General features: G+C 39.9%; 1 protein-coding gene across 3 annotated transcripts in view; it reads right to left on the bottom strand.

Annotated features, from left to right (window-relative positions):
• The window catches only part of Ubtd2 (ubiquitin domain containing 2), a 64,926-nt gene that overhangs the window by 41,458 nt on the left and 6,421 nt on the right, over positions 1-17,047 (bottom strand). Inside the window, exon 1 of one of the 3 annotated variants that reach the window (XM_029483063.1) lies at positions 2,537-2,591. The exons of the other annotated variants lie outside the window; for them this stretch is intronic. The gene's annotated coding sequence lies outside the window, so the exon portion shown is untranslated. Of the gene's footprint in view, positions 1-2,536; positions 2,592-17,047 lie in introns of those variants that run through there. 3 annotated transcript variants of the gene reach the window in all.

Below are 17,047 nucleotides of genomic sequence, written 5' to 3'. Positions count from 1 at the left end.
AGTAACAGAAGGAAAACTGGAGAACTTGTAAACACAAAAATTAAACACACAGAGTATAGAGCAATGGATTGGCAGTTAAGAGCTGCAGCTCTTGCAAGAGGACCTGGGTTTAGCTCCCAGCAATCACATGGCAGCCTACAACCATCTCCAACTCCAGTTCCAGGGGATCCAATACCTTCTTCTTGCCTCTGAGGACACTGCATGCACGTGGTACTTATATCCATGCAGAAAAACACCCATATACATAAAATAAAAATGGGCAAAATATTTAAAGTAAAATTAAACATATGATCACATGAATCCATCTAGTCACTACAATAAAACACCTGAGGCAAACTCACTTAATAAAGAAGTTTATTCATCTGGGAATGGCAACTCATGACTGTAAATTCAGGAGGCAGAGGGAAGAGGATCATCACAAGTCCAAGGCTAGTCCAGTTTACATAGTTCCAGGCTAGACTGGACTATCATAATACCCTGCCTCAAACACACACACACACACACAAACACACACACACACACACACTTTATTTAACTCACTTTGAGAGATTCAAAAGCATAGCACCAGTGTCACAGCTTAAGTGTCAAACACCAGGAGCATATAAGAGAGATCATACTGAAACCAAGCCAGAGAACAAGTCCAGGGCCAGCAGTCCTAACAATTCACTCTTAGGAGAATTGTTCTGGGAAACCAACCTTCCCTTTCTAGGGCAGAACCTCCCGAATAACTTCCCAGAACCTTTTAAAAGTTCCAAACATGGGATCAAACTCCTAACACAGGGACCTTTGTGGGCCAAGACTGAAACCATACTAAACCACAGCAAGAACTAATAGGTAAAATAAGCCTCAGGGAAGTGAGAAAATGCATGGAGCTGACTGGGAATGAAAGCACAGTAACAGTAAGACTCATCGATGAGGACCTAAGATAGCTCAGCAGGTAAAGTCACTTGCTGGCAAGACCAACAGCCTGAGTTGGAGCCCCAGAAACCACACGGTGGAAGGAGATAACCAATGCCCTCTTCTGGCCTCCATGGCTTCCTGCATACATGCAGTACACATAAACTCACACAGGCTCAGACATATACACATAAATAGATTCATCTTTTCTAAAAAGATGACCTGTGACCTTTTTTTTTTTTTAAGATTTATTTATTTATTGTATGCTTTAAGTACACTGTAGCTGTCTTCAGACACTCTAGAAGAGGGTGCCAGATCTCGTTACGGATGGTTGTGAGCCACCATGTGGTTGCTGGGATTTGAACTCAGGACCTTCGGAAGAGCAGTCAGTTCTTTTAACCGCTGAGCCATCTCTCCAGCCCCGACCTGTGACCTTTCAATAATATAATCCCTTAACTGCAGAGTGAAAGACAGAAGAGTAACTATGACAACTCATGTCTCATTTACCCTGCCTTCTCTGAACCACTCTAAGCTCTTCAGGAATTAGCACAACTGTCCCTTACTGCTCTAGTTGTTACAATGTGGGTAAGCAAATAGTAACTTGCAACAAATTTTTGGTTTTCTTAGAAAAAATAATAGCCAAAAGAGAATCCTTACCAAGCAGAATACCATTACCACCCACGAAATCCCATGATAACCTTACTGTAACTTCCGTTTAAAAACAAGTGAACTAAGACTGGCTTGGTGGTTAAGAGCACTGACTGCTCTTCCAGAAGTCCTGAGCTCAATTCCTAGCAACCACATGGTAGCTCACAATCATCTGCAATGAAATCCAATGCCCTCTTCTGGTGTGTCTGAAGGCACAGACAGTATGCTCATATATATAAAGTAAAATAAATATTTTTAAACAAGTCTTAATTACTGAGAGATGACTGACTTTGGAAACAAACTTACAGATATAAAGTACTCGGGTAGGGATGATGAACATGAGAAATAAGACATATCTCACAGGACTGTTACAAGTATTTGTGTTACCTTTCTTGTGACTGACAAAATTTGTTTTGGTTTAGTTTCTGGGTCTAGCAGTTCCTTCATGAAAAGGAACACATGGCTGCTGGGGAGGCTGGAGCTTGCAAGAGTGCTAATAGCAGACATCAAGATGCAGAGACCAATCTGGGTCTGGAGGCTCATGCCTGTAATCCAAGCACTTGGAAGGCTGAGGTAGGAGGACTGTCATGAATCAGAGCCTAGTCTGGGGTACAATAGTAAGTTCCACATCAGCTGACAACAGTGTGCAAACCCTGTCTCAGAAAAGAAAAAGAGGGAAGAGTAGGGGGAGCAGCAGACACAGGAAATGGGGACCAGGCTCTAACACTTAAAGCCTCTGCCCTGTGATCTACCTCTGCAAGTCAGCCTCCACAAACCTCCAAAACAGCACCACGAAGGGGGTAGCAGGTGACTTACAGATCCAATCACATTACCATCTTGGTTGACTTTAAACTGGCCTTGTCTTAGCCTCTTGAATTGTTAGATAACAGCTGCGCATGAATCAGTATTTTCAAACTGTGAGAAGAGTGCCCAAGAAATAAAAAGCAACACACAAATGTCCACCAAACTTTTTTAGACTAAGTGCACCTACCTCAGTTGTCCTCCTGAGAAACATGTATGCTCATCTCCTCTGAGATAATCTCTTGTTCTCAAGCTAACTAATCAGGCTTGATTGGATAGTCCATCAGGTCCCAGGGGGTCTTCCTATCTCCACTTCTCCAGCTGGGAGTACAAAAATGGTTCCACCATGAACAGCATTTTTATATGTTTTGGAACTGAAATTAGGGCCTTATGCTTACAACGAAAGCACTTTACTAACTGAGCCACAATCTCAACTGCCCCATTAAAATTTAAGAATTAAACAAACAAACGAACCATACAGCTAAATGAGATTGACTTAATCCAACTTAGTTTCAAAATTAGACTACTAGACAGATTATTCTGCCTCATAAGTTAGGGGCATTACATGAGTAAATGTTCCAACACAGGTTTACATGACTTCCATTCACCCTCCCCAAGTAAACCTACATTATCAATTCATATGCAAGGTCTCAGAGAGAGTCATCAAGTTTTAAAGGTAGCAGCTGATGCTAAGGATGGCACAGGAAACCAGCAATGACCTAAAACAAAGTGCTGCCAGACAGCTCATCCCAGGTACCACTGAACATTTACTGAGCCCATCAAGGGAAAAAAATTCTAATTGTTTCCTAAGATAAATTTGCAAGACTTTTTTTTTATTAGATATTTTCTTCATTTACATTTCAAATGCAAAAGGAAAGTTCCATTCTCCCCCCCCCCCTTCTCCTGTGAGGAGAACGTGATAACTACTACACTACAGAAACAACATGCAAGACTCTTGAATCTGAAACTTTTCCTATGTTTGAAGAATTCCAGTATCTACTAGAGTCCTAATAAGAACATGGGTAAAGACATTTACTCGATGTTGTATTCACTGTCAGTCTTTCTGAAATGGGTTTCTAAGTGCAGTAGTACAATGCTTGCTTAGCAAACAGAAGGCCTTGGGTCAGATCCAAACTATAAAATAAATAACTCCCTAAGATGACAATAAAGCATTAGCCCTAAGCTCTTATATAATTCAAGCAGAGAGCTTACAGATAATTTATATATAATGTATAGTATATGCATAATATATATAAACAGTATATTATATGTACATGCAATCAAAGCTTCAATTATTCTTTATCTAAAAGGAAAAGTGACCTTAGAAGTGGTTCAGTGTGAACATCTTACCAAGTATTGATTAATTTAGCAATGTTACAATAAGCTTTTAAGCTGTATCAAGAGTAAATGCAAAGATATCATGAATCAATATTTTCCTATTAAAAATTTATAGTATTCAGGCTCACAAGATGGTTCAGCTGGTAAAGTGCTTACCATGCAAGCTTGACAACCTAAGTTCAATCTCTAAAACCATACAAAATTAGAACTGACTCGATAAAGCTGTCCTCTGACCATCACATGAGTGCTGTAGCACATATATGCCATACACATACATTATAACCACACAGGGATGAAATAAAACAAAATTTTAAATTTGTAATATATAGTACTGAGATTTCCTACAAAAAAAACCTAAAAATTCTTTATTATTCCCTACTTATTACTAAATCAGAACTCTCTGTAAAACCTGGATTTTCCTTTTCATCCTAGTTTTCTCCCTTAAGTATTTTATCTGAAAAGTTATCTTTCCCCATGTTGTAGTTTGAATAAGCTTGGCTCTTGGGAAATGGCACTATTATGAAGTGTGGCCTTTTTAGAGAAAGTATGTCACTGTATAGGCAGACTTTGAGGTCCTAGGTTCAGACTTGTGCACAAGAGACCCTCCTCCCAGCTGCCAGTGAAAGTCTTCTCCTGTTTGCCTTCAGAACAAGATATAAAACTCTGGCTCCTCCAGCACCATGTCTGCCTTCATGTAGCCATGCTTCCTGCCATGCTGATAATGGATTAAACCTCAGGATTAAACCTGTAACCCAGCCCCAAGTAAATGTTTTCCTTTATAATAGTTGCCGTGGTCATGGTGTCTCTTCTCGGGAATGGAAACCCTAACTAACTAAGACACCCAGTATGCTGATACATAGTGAAATGCCCTAAATCCAACACTTCTAGTATTTGTCCTTGTTCCAGACTTTAAACCTTCCCCACCAAAGTACAAACTATGCCACTATCATTTATTTCTTAGAAGCTGAAAGATCGTATACTACAGGAAAAGGGTTTTTTTTCAGTTATTTATTTATTATTCAAATTATAGCATAGCTTTTGCTAGGATCTCTATAGAAAGCAAACAGACACAAGATTCCATTTTCTACCCTAACAACAGCTCCAGAATAGAAGTCTAGCTTTATGCACCTTTTAAAGATTTACTTGTATTTTATGTACATGAGTGTCTTGCCTGAATGTGTACATGTGCACCACATGCATTTCTAGTGTTGCAGAGGCCCAGAAGAAGGTACTGGATCCCTTGGAACTGTAGTTACTGGTGGCTGTGAGCTGCCATGTGGGTGCTGGGAACTGAAGCTAGCTTCCCTACAAGAGCTCTAACTGCTGAGCCATTGGCCCGGCTCCTGGCTTCATTTCATTCCAGTAGGAAGAGATGAGCCATGCTTTCCACGTGGAGTTCATGTTAGAGCCTACATTACTTGATGTTTATTCAGGGACCTGAGCAGCCAGTTTCTCAGTTCCTTTTCACTGTGACATTCTGTTACATGCAATGGCACATACCAACCTTTCATTTTGAAATTAGGAAAATGTAAAGTATATAAAACCTGCTCTAAGTCACTGAGGAAGTCATCTACTGAAGATGCAATCATTACAACAATGGAGGAGAAAAAAACACAACCCGATTCATAGCACAGGGTTTGTCCAATTAGCCTATATATTAATTTCTGGCAGTACAACAACAAAATTAATTTCTGGCAGTACAATAACCAAACACTCAGAAGCTCTCTATTGAACATCAAGTGAAATATAATCCCAGAGTAATCTCCGGGCCTAAGACATGCTTTTAAACCTTGCTTGGGAGTAGGGGAAGAGGATCAGGAGTTCAAGATTATCTTCAGCAACACTGTAAGTTCTAGGCCAACCTGGGATCCATGAGACCCTGTCTCAAAACAAAAATAAAAATAAAAATTTCACAGGCAACTGTTTCAGGCAGAAACTAATTGGTGACTGCCATATACAGCACAAGTATGACATCACAGGCTCACCAGAGACCCCTCTGCCCCTACTCCCATGTGAGACACTCTAGTAAGCAGGATGACCCTGCCCTTGTCAGGTGTGAAATCAGAAGGCAGCCTTAACATCCCCATCTGGATATGATGATGGTGCAGAGGCTTCCAGGACATCTCCTTCAATGTCTACCTTTTACGACAACCACCACTTCCTAAAATTTCTACTGCTCTATGAGAAAAGATTGACTTAAGTCATTCTTAGTAAGACTTTCTTCAGATTAAACAAAGCTGTAAGGATCTCAAGTAAACAAACCGCCAGCAACAGTTCAAGGCAAACTTGAATCAACTGAGTTTTAAGTTGGAAACATTCCATGTGCAATAATAGAAGGCCAACAAGGGGAGAAAAATATGTGAATAGAGCAGATGAAAAGCAGACCTGGTTTCATGTTCCAGCAGTTAGGAACCTATGTTCCAGCAGTTAGGAACTTAAGCTCTCACTTCAAAATTAATTTAAAAAAAAGGGGGGGTCTCATATAGCCCAGTTATCCTTCAACTATATAAACAAAACTGGCCCCAAATTCCTGAATTTTCTGTTCTACAACACCCAAGCACTGTGATCATAGGTAATCACTCATTCAGCTCAAATTTTACTTTGAAAATTGTATTAATTAATGTACATATACTCTGAAAGAGGGAGACACACCACAGTTTGCATGTGGAGGTCAGGCAACAAGTTGAGGGAGTCAGTTCTTTCTATCCACCATGTGTTGAACACAGATTATAAGGCTTGGCAACAAGTGCCTTTACCTGCTGAGCCATCTCACCAATCCTAGTGCAAAATGTCTAAGATTAAAGACAATTGCCCACTACTAAATATAAGCAGAAGAGTCATTAAAATCTATATACTATTAACTTCAACTGAATTGTAAATTATGATAAAGGAAAAAGATCATACTTCTGCTGTAAGGAACAAAAAGCCAACTCCAAATCCTCACCCTTTGTAGGGAGAACAGACGAAGACCTGAGAAAGCAGAGCTCACAATTGGCCTACGTGAGGCTCCAGGGGCTGGATCAGGCAGCTCACAGTACTTTTACAGGACAATTTGGGCTTCTCATGGTTTTTTGTTTGTTTGTTTGTTTGGGTTTTTTTGTTTGTTTTTTTGTTTTTCAGACCAAAACTTCTGTGTCTCAGTTTTCTTCCCTATAAGATGCCAACAGAATGTCAATCTTTCTTAACATCGAAGGGTCCTTGTTAAAAGCAAAATCAAAGAATATGTATTAAAAAAATCAGTTCATACCCCTCCCATGGTTAATTATATTAGAAAGCACATTAAAAGGGATTCTTTTGATGACTTCAGTAATAGCCAGTCATTGAGCATTTATCAGGCACCCACTACTTATAAACCATGGATTGTGTGTTATGTATGTACTTAATGTGTACCTGCTGCATACATCATAGGCAAGGAAGGAGATTTTAGTAAGTAAAAACAGAACAAAAGTTATCACATATCTTATTAAATATCTTATACAGTATGTTATAGCTAGAGTATGAATGAATCCTAATCTATATTATATGGTTTTATTTGTATATATTCCCCCTAAAACAATTTTCTAAACATTTACATGAAAGAAGTTGGGTTAAAATGAAAAGCATTGGCCAGGCCTGGTGTTGCATACCTGAGATACTAACTGAGGGGTTGGAAGGGTGGACATACAAAGATTCTGACTTTGAAGCAGTCCTGAATGGCAAATGAGATTCAACTTCAAATAAATGAAGGAAGGAAGGAAGGAAGGAAGGAAGGAAGGAAGGAAGGAAGGAAGGAAGGAAGGCAGGCAGGCAGGCAGGCAGGCAAGCAGGCAGGGGATATAGCTCTCTGTGAAGTATCTGACAGGTATACATGAGGCCATGGTTGGATTCTCATGCTGCATTAAAAAATTATGTAATAAAAAGGTAAAGGACCAGTTATGTCCCCTAAGTTACTTTTTATTTAAAAAATGCCAAAAGACCATTGCCAACAGACATTACCCTGATTCTTGCTCATTCACAAAATGTCTATGAATATGTAATATATGTAAAAATATATAAAATTTCAGATATATATTTTTTAAAAGATAGAGTCTCAAGTATCCCAGGCTAACCTCTACCTTCTGGGCTGCCTCTAACTTATGGGTGTGTGCTGCCACACCCAATTTTATGCAATGCTCAGGTTCTGGGGCTACCCCTGGCCTAAGAACAATGAACTGTGCTTTCATAACGATATTTACTCACACAGGGTACATATGAAGCCTGAATTTCTACTACATTTAACATAAGCAGATTTAGCTGAAAGGCAGCTGACAAGAGTCTACTGTTCCACTCAACTAGGTAAGTTACAAGTATAATTAACAGAAAGTTGCTTCACGAGGTTTCCTAAGGATGACAGAATAATATAAAACACATAAAGCAAGCAGTGAGACCTTAATGAGCAAATTAGATCACCACTTTCTTAGTCAAATGGGCAAACTTATCCCAGACTTAATTACAGTGAGGAGAGTCTCTAAAAGATAATGGGCTTCTGTACAACTAAGGAACCACTTAAGAAAATAATTTCAAAACCCAAGTGAAATAAAGCTGTTTGAAGGCTTTTCATTTTCCAAATAATGTCACAACTGTCTACCTACTAGGATCACAGGCATGTAGCACCAACTCTAGTTTTGTGCATTGCTGAGGATCAAACCCAGGGCTCTGTACATGTTAGGTAGGCACTCTACTAACTAAACTACATCCCTGAACTAAGAACTGTCACAAGCTAATTATAATATATTGTGGGAAGACACCGAGCTTGCTAATAAGGTAAAGACATTTGTGGCCAAGCCTGATAACCTAAATTTAATGCCCTGAACTTACATGGTGGAAGGAGAGGATAGATTCTATCAAGCTGCCTTCTGATTCCCACACAATATACCGTGGCACATAGGTGTACACACACACCTCTATCAAACTCAAAAAAATGTAATTTAAAAAATTTAAGCTGGGCGATGGTGGTGCACGCCTTTAATCCCAGCACTTGGGAGGCAGAGGCAGGCCGATTTCTTAGTTTGAGGCCAGCCTGGTCTACAAAGTGAATTCCAGGACAGCCAGGGCTACACAGAGAAACCCTATCTCAAAAAAACAAAAACAAAAAAAAAACAACAAAAATAATTTTAAAAATAAAGCCTGGCATGGTGGTGCACACCTTTGATCCCAGCATTGGGGGGCAGAGGCAGGTGGATCTCTAGTGTTCAAGGCCAGCCTGGTCTACAGAATGAGTTCTAGAACAGCCAGGGCTACAAAGAAAACCTGTCTTGAAAAGTAAAAAAAAAAAAAAAAAAGAAAAAGAAAAAGCTTTAAAAATTTAAAAATATATCACAAAGAAATGCTTTTTGTTTTGAGGCAGTCTTCCTATGTAGTCATAGCTGAACTAGAATTAACTATATAAAACAGGTTGACCTTAACTTTTTAACCTTTCTGCCTCTGCCTTTTGAATGCTGCCATTATTATACCTGTCTAGTGTAACAAACATAGTAAGAACATTGTGCTGGGCATGGCTAGTAACACAGGCAGGAGGACTGCTCTGAGTTCCAGGCCAGCCAAGTTAGACCCTGTTTTAAACACCAAAATAAAAAACTAAAAAAAGGAGCAGCACCAAACTGGGCGTGGTATGCAAACCTTCAATCCCAGCACTCTGGATGCATAGGCAGGTTCATCTGAGTTCAAGGCCAGCCTGATTATTCAGAGATTACAGTGAGTTCCAGGACAGCAAAGACTTCATAGTGAGACTCTGTCTCAAAACAAAACAAAACAAAACAAAGGTTTTTGAGAGAGAAAAAGACCATTACCTACTTACTTGGAAGGTGCAGATCTCAGGACACACCTCTGATATCCCTTCCTTTCATTTGACTAATCCACTTTTTGGAAGCCATGGCTGAGTTTTAACAAACATAGCAGATAAAACACTTCTGGATTCTCATCTGATTCTAGTTCCTACTCGCTATCCTCTCTGTCCTCAGTTCTGGGAATTGAAGCCAGAGTCTAGAGCTACATTTCTGGCTTTGGTTTCTCCTTTCTATGCCATAGACAAACCTGTCATAGACCTCTAATCTATAAGGGATTTTCCATGAACTTCCTGAGGTTAAGCAGAACACGAACTTTCCTCAGTAACAGGCAAAGAACTAGAATAGTTTACATCTGTCTTAGGTAGGGTTTTGTTCTGTGAAGAACACCATGACCAAGATGACTCTTTTTTCCCCCACCCCCCAAGATGACTCTTATAAAGGAAAACTTTTCATTGGGGCTGGCTTACAGTTTCAGAGGTTTGTTTAGTCCATTATCATCATAGCGGGAAGGTGGGAAGCATGGCAGCGTCCAGGCAGACATGGTACTGGAGGAGCTGAGAGTTCTACATCTTGATCTGAAGACAGCAGAGAAGTCACACTGGCCAGATGTGAAAGCTCCCTGCACCCACACTGACATACTTCTTCCAGCAAGGCCACACCTCCTGATAGTGCCACTCCCTATGGCCAATCATTCAAACACATGAATGTATGGGGGCCATACTCATCCAAACCACCACAATGTCTGAGAGGAGAAAAGTAAAGCCATGGAAGAGGTAGAGAGAGTGAGCCTCACAGCATCAAGCTGCACTCTGAGTCATATCATAAATAATGAAGCAACTGCACTCTATGAAATACATCATGAAGCCAAAGCTGCTCTGGAAGAGAAAGACTACCTACCTGAAGTCTTGTTCCTTGTCTGTTAAAAGTCCTGGGGAAAATTAACTGAGGGCAGGGATGGAAAGGAATAAAGAAGCTTCCAGAATCCCTAAGAAGACTGTTAAATACTACAGCCACTCAAGGCTAATTTTAATGCATTAATCTTTCCTTTGTTCAACATCAGTCTTTTTAGAATTTAAATAAATTTGGCATCATGTTTCTCTAAATTGAGTAAATCTCTTAACTGACCCACTACTTTTCAGTATCTCTAAGACACTCTGAATTTATAATAAAACACCTAACATACTAATCACAGATTAAAGAAAAACTGAAGTTATGTCAGACTTTTTCCCTAAGATCTTATCATACGATTTTTTAAAACTGGCTTCAAAGAACTCAAGGGAACAAAACAGCTTCCTCAGCATGGTCTGGAAGACTTTCTATTTCTATTTCAATTTTTAAAAAAAAAAAAAAAAAGACATCCTTTTATGTAGACCTGGCTGTCCTGAAACTCAAGAGATCTGCCTGTCCGTCTCTCCAGTGCTGGAACGGAACTGCAATACAAAGCTCCACAAAGTCAAATTTCAAACATAAAGGCCATCATGAAGTGGGATGGCTTCTGCTAAAGACTGGCAAGAGTTTCTCTTGCATCTGTGCATGTGAAATTTAGGGAACTCTGCAAATATGCTGTTGATTGTGATGCCTTTTGATAACATGGTGCATATTTACCCCCACATGTAACGCTGTGCAAGTAAGCACACTAACACAGTACTTAAATATCTAGGTTCCATCAAATGCCACCACAAACTCAGATGCATCTGTAGTCTATGTCTGTACCAACACTGGAAGAAAACAAACAGTGCTCAGGGGAAACAAGGTACTTTATGCCCTGTCACATACGCATTAACTGTTAAATCCATCTCAGTGAGGATGATTTAAACTTTATATGAGACTAAATCATTTCTTTTTACCTTCTTGTGAATGAAAAATTTACTGACTATAAAACTAGAATAAAAGAACATTAAATGTTGAACCTGGCATGTAAGTTACAACTAATAGGTTAAATGGGACAAAAGCCTAAAAAGAAAGCTCCATTGCCAAAGAAATTGTTTTAATCTACTGATATTATCCAACATGTAAAAACTAGGCGCTGGGAAGTCAAGTGATTCACCTAAAGTCATAATGAGAAGAAGAGGTAAGTGGACCTGCTCTCAAGGGTCTTCTTTATACTATATAGTCCTATTAAACAAAACTCCTGTTGCAGAATCAAGTAAGGTCTTCGATAAAGGAACTAGTTACTTTCAAATACCATTATAGGAAATGTGCCACACACTGTACTGGAGCCTCAGGCACAGAGAACTAAATTCTCTGTCAAGGGCAGCTTACATTCTAAGAGAAATAATATTCAAAAATAACCACAACAGATTATGTTTTAAATGGGGTAGGAGTAAGGACAGTACTATAGGTAGTAAATGGAAGTTGTGAGGATGACAGGGGATAAAGGTTTAGACTTGGTCAATAATGCACACTATACTAATGTTGAAGACAACAGAGAAAAATATGAAGCCACTGTAGCCTGGGTACATTATAATTATCTTGTTAAAATTAGATCTACCTGATTTCCAGTTTTTATTAATCATTAATAGCACTAATGATTAATAATCCTCTATCAAAATCAGACCTACCTAATTTCTAGATTAAGGGAAAACTAGAGGCTAGAGCACAGGAAAATGAAAACCCAAGGTCACAGATAATGGTCCATCTGTAAAATTCTTTTTAAAAAAAGTCAGTGCCTAAGAAGGAAAGGGGATTCTAGATTTAAAAAAGACCGAAGAGAAATTATATGCAATGTCTAAATACCAACAGGATTTTCAATTTTGAAAAAAAAAAAGTTATATAAAGGTATTTGGAAAGAAATTGGAGAGTCTAATTATGGACTAGATCTTGGAGAACAGGAAGGATAATAGTTCCAAGGTTAGGTGTGATCATACATAGTACCATGACAGGAATTTTATTTTTTAGAGGTACATGCTGGAAAGGTATAATGCCTTGCTTAATTTCAAATAGTTAAACCAAAGAAAGACATATCATATAAAGGAAATTGTAGCCAATAATATCTATTGGCTAAATACACAGAGGAGAGCATTTACCTGTTAGTAGAGTACTCGCCTGGTATACTCACAGCCCTGGATTTGATTCCCAGTATTGTATGAAACTGAATGTGGCAGCGCACCAGAAACAGTCAGAAGAGACAGAAGGATCAGAAGTTCAAGGTTATTCTTAACAACACAGCAAGTCACAACCAGGCTGGGTGTGGACAACAAGACCCCCATACCTCCAAAAGGGAAATATAATTCATAATGTGTCTAATCTAAGTGGCAGGCAGCAAGCAAAATTTTGACTGGAGAGATGACTTAGTAAAACACATAATGTTCAAGCATGAGGACCTGACTTAGAACCCAAAAGCCATTTAAGAAAATACACAGGAACAGCACATGTCTGTAAATCCCATCTCTGGGCAGGTGGAGACAAGAGCCCCTAGGCGATCTAGCCAGTTTAGCCAAATCAGCTAGCTCCAAGTTCAGCAGCAAACCTTGTTTCAAAAAACAAGAACTCTGTATTTTCTCTCTCCCTTCACAAGCTTCCTTCCTTTCTGAAGGCTCCTAAAAGCTTTCTTTCCCTAGATCAGTATCCACAGAGAACACTAGTCTGCCAGTCATGGAAACCCTCCCTCCTTAAAACAAAATAAAAACAAAACAAACAACAACAACAATAAAAACCCTCTTTTTTTTTTTGAGACAGGGTCTCACTATGTAGCCCTGGTTGGCCTCAAACTCTCAGAAATTCCACCAGCCTCTGCCTCTTGAATGCTAGGATCAATGGTATGTGCCATCACACCTTGCATGATAAACAAATCTTTTTTTTAAAAAAAAATTGGGCATTTTTTAAAACTTTTTATTGATTCTTTGTGAGTTTCACATCATTCACTCTAGTCTAATCTTCCCATCACCTCATAGCTGACCTTCATCTTTACAACGTCCCCTCTAAAATAAAACACACACATATAACAACAACAACAAAAATAGAAAACATCTCATCATGTAATCTATAGTATGTCACTGTGTGTACCACACTATGTCCCTGGGTCCACACATCTTTTCTTACCAGCTCCACTGTGTTGCCCAGTCAAGGCACAGGACCCATTCTCATAGGTGCCACAGCCCATGAGGGGCTGGGACAACTCTCCTGCTCTCATACCATTAGGGCTGGCTCACTCGGGCCTTCAATATCAGGGCAAGCTCCACTGCATTGCTCAGAAGTGCAGGGACTGAGTGGTATAGTCTGAGACGGGGGCAGAACTAGCTTTCCTGCTCTCATGCCCTTGTACCTGGCTCTCCTGACCACTGCAGGTAGGAGGCCATCATCTCCACACCCATGCCACCTCATTGCCAGGTAAGTGCCAGGGCCAGCTCTCCTAGGCTCTTATCCTTGAGGCCAGCTCAAGGATACCCCCTCCACAGTTCTCCTGTGCTGCCCAGGAGAGGGACAGGACTGGCTCACAGGCTCTTTTGACCCCAGGGCTATCCTACCAAAAGAGGTGAGGGGTGAGTACCGGCAAGGGGAGGGGGAATAAGCAAACTTTCATACCACTTCTGTTTTGAAGCTTTCTGACCCTGCTCCTTGCTATTCTTTGAATTTTCCTAACATTCTCACTGCTGTGGAGATTTTTAAAACCTTAATTATTTAAATGTATGCCTCCTCCAGTAACCATAAGCTATTTGATTATCTCAGAGTTGGCCTTGTAGCTCTGGTTACACAGATAGCTTCAAGTACACAGAGTCAAAATAATGGAGGCCTGCTATTTTTATTCGTTTCAGGAAAATCCAGGAATGGTGGCATATGCCTGTAGAGTTACATACTATCCCGGTTAGTGTACAATGAGCCTGTCTGAAATAAGCTTTTGAAAGAAGCATTTTAACTTCCCTAGGAAATAAAATGTCTGCCCTAAGTGAAGGGTATAGTCACGACTAAGTAAACTACATAGCCCAAAAGCATGGATGCTATACGAGCCAATCAAAACTGTATGCCTGAGTAGATCTTAAGTCCAGTCTACAATAAATGCATAATTATCTAACCGTTTTCCTGGGATGGTAAACACTCAATTAGAAAAGTCCCAAATCAGTCCATCTTTCAGTCATAGGCTAAGGCTATACTTCAGCTGGAAAATGCTTACCTCATATGCAGAAGGCCCTGGTTTAAATCTCCAGCACTACAAAACAAAAATATACCTCAGCCAAGTCTTAAGGAAGTATTTATCAGTAATATTCCACATCAAGCCAAACTCATATAGTTAAATACTTCAGTTTCCTGAGATGTCTAGCTTAACAGAAATCCCATTTCTGAAAGCAGCTGCTATGGTTTGAATGTGAAATGTCCTCTATAAGCTTCTGTAAAGGCTTGGTCCCAGCTGGTCAGGCTATTTTGGGAGGGGGTGGAAACTTCAGGAGATGGGGCCAAGAGAAAAAAAGGCAGGCCATCTCGCCCATTCTCCTTCTCTCTCTGCTTCCAATCTGCAGGGAGGTAAACGTCTTCCTTCACTCTCTCACTAGTGAAGATGCTCCCTCTCACTGCAAGTCCAAAGCAATGGAGCAGCCATGAAGCCTTTCTCCTTCAAGTTAGGTCATGCCAATGCAAAAGTATCTGACAGGGGAGCTACGTGGAAATTTAAAAATGTTACTGTACTGTACACATGCAAAAATATGGTATTTTATATTACAACACTCAAACTATACCTAGCAATATTTAACACCCTCTGCTCAATGTCAATATATTTTAAAAAAACAAAACAAAAACCTTGGGCTAGCAAGATTAGCTTAGTGGGAAAGGCACTTTTACCATCTGATAATACGAGCCTAATGACCTGAGTTCATTTCACAGAACCCACATGGATAGGAGAGAGCTGACGCTACAGTTGTCCTCTGGCCTCTGCATACATCACTCACTCACACGATAATAAATACATAAATAAGCCGGGCGTGGTGGCGCACGCCTTTAATCCCAGCACTCGGGAGGCAGAGGCAGGCGGATTTCTGAGTTCGAGGCCAGCCTGGTCTACAAAGTGNCAGGCGGATTTCTGAGTTCGAGGCCAGCCTGGTCTACAAAGTGAGTTCCAGGACAGCCAGGGCTACACAGAGAAACCCTGTCTCGAAAAACCAAAAAATAAATAAATAAATAAATAAATAAATACATAAATAACATGAGTCTTGCCAACTGCAAGTCAAGTAACTAATGCAAGATTAACACACAGACTGCTCCTGACCAACACCATGCATCTTTAAGTACAAATGCATTAGAAATTATCAACCTACTGTTCCTGAACTGTCAGTCAATCATGAGGATTTGGTGGTAGCCTAATACTGTCCAATAGGCAGAAATATGGCAAGGATAGTGAGGGGTCAGGAAGAAGATCAGATGTGGCACTGACCTAATGAAGATAAACCACACAGTCTGTGGTAAGAAAAATGAATCACTAAACTCATCATCTCCAACTAATTTGATTGTATTCCTTAATCTAAATCAACCCAACCTTTTTCTTCAGCAAGAATTCACTTTGCCAGGCTAGAGGGATGGCTCAGTGGTTAAGAGCACTGACTGCTTTTCCAGAGGTCCTGAGTTCAATTCCCAGCAACCACATGGTGGCTCACAACAGGGGATCCCATCCCCTGTCCTGAAGACAGCTACAGTGTACTCACATACATAAAATAAATAAATCTTAAAAAAAAAATTTCACTTTGCCTAAAGCTAAGAGAAATAGACAATTTATTTATGTAAAAGTTTATTACTAGTGATTAGCGCTCAATAATCATTCTCATTAAATACTACTGTGGAGTAAAGTGCTGTCACAACTAGCTGTGAAAGCTTTGTATTGCAGCAGGAAAACCAAGATTCAACTAAAATTCCTTCCATAAAGAAGGGATCTGTACAAAAGAAAAAAGGCAATCAAAGTCAGGAATACACACCTACCCATAACTCCCAGTATGCTAGAGTTTCTATTAAACTCTAGCATTTTCAGTTTAGGAATAAACTGCGCCATCGTGGTTCACACCTTTAATCCAAGCACTTGAGAGGCAGAGATAGGTGGATCTCTGAGTTTGAGGTGAGCCTCATCTAGAGTACATTCCAGGACTGCCAGGATTATACAGAGAAAACCTGTCTCAAAAAAACTAACTAAATTCCTTTCAGCCTTGACTCCCACCTATTCCTCCATTTGGGATGTTCTCTCTTCCAGTGTATCAACATGTCCTTTCTTTTGTTTCATTTTGATTCTTAAATATATAATTTATTTTTATGTTCACTGGTGTTCTACTTGCATTTATGTGTGAGGGTGTCAGAAGCCTGGGAACTGGAGTTATAGACAGGTGTGAGCTGCCATGTAGGTACTGAGAATTGAACCAGGGTCTTCTGGAAGAGGTGCCAGTGCTCTTAACTCTTGAGCCATTTCTCTAGGACCCCAATTCCTCTTTTTAGGCAAATTCTCACTGAAACCCAAGCTCATCTTGGATTTACTATATAGTTAAAAATGACTTTGAAAAAAACAAAACAGCCGGGCGTGGTGGCGCACGCCTTTAATCCCAGCACTTGGGAGGCAGAGGCAGGCGGATTTCTGAGTTCGAGGCCAGCCT

This window comes from Mus caroli, chromosome 11, assembly GCF_900094665.2.
Source record: "Mus caroli chromosome 11, CAROLI_EIJ_v1.1, whole genome shotgun sequence".
Taxonomy (NCBI): domain Eukaryota; kingdom Metazoa; phylum Chordata; class Mammalia; order Rodentia; family Muridae; genus Mus; species Mus caroli.
The sequence above is the reverse complement of the archived record's forward strand: the minus strand, read 5'-3'. Positions and strand labels throughout refer to the sequence as shown.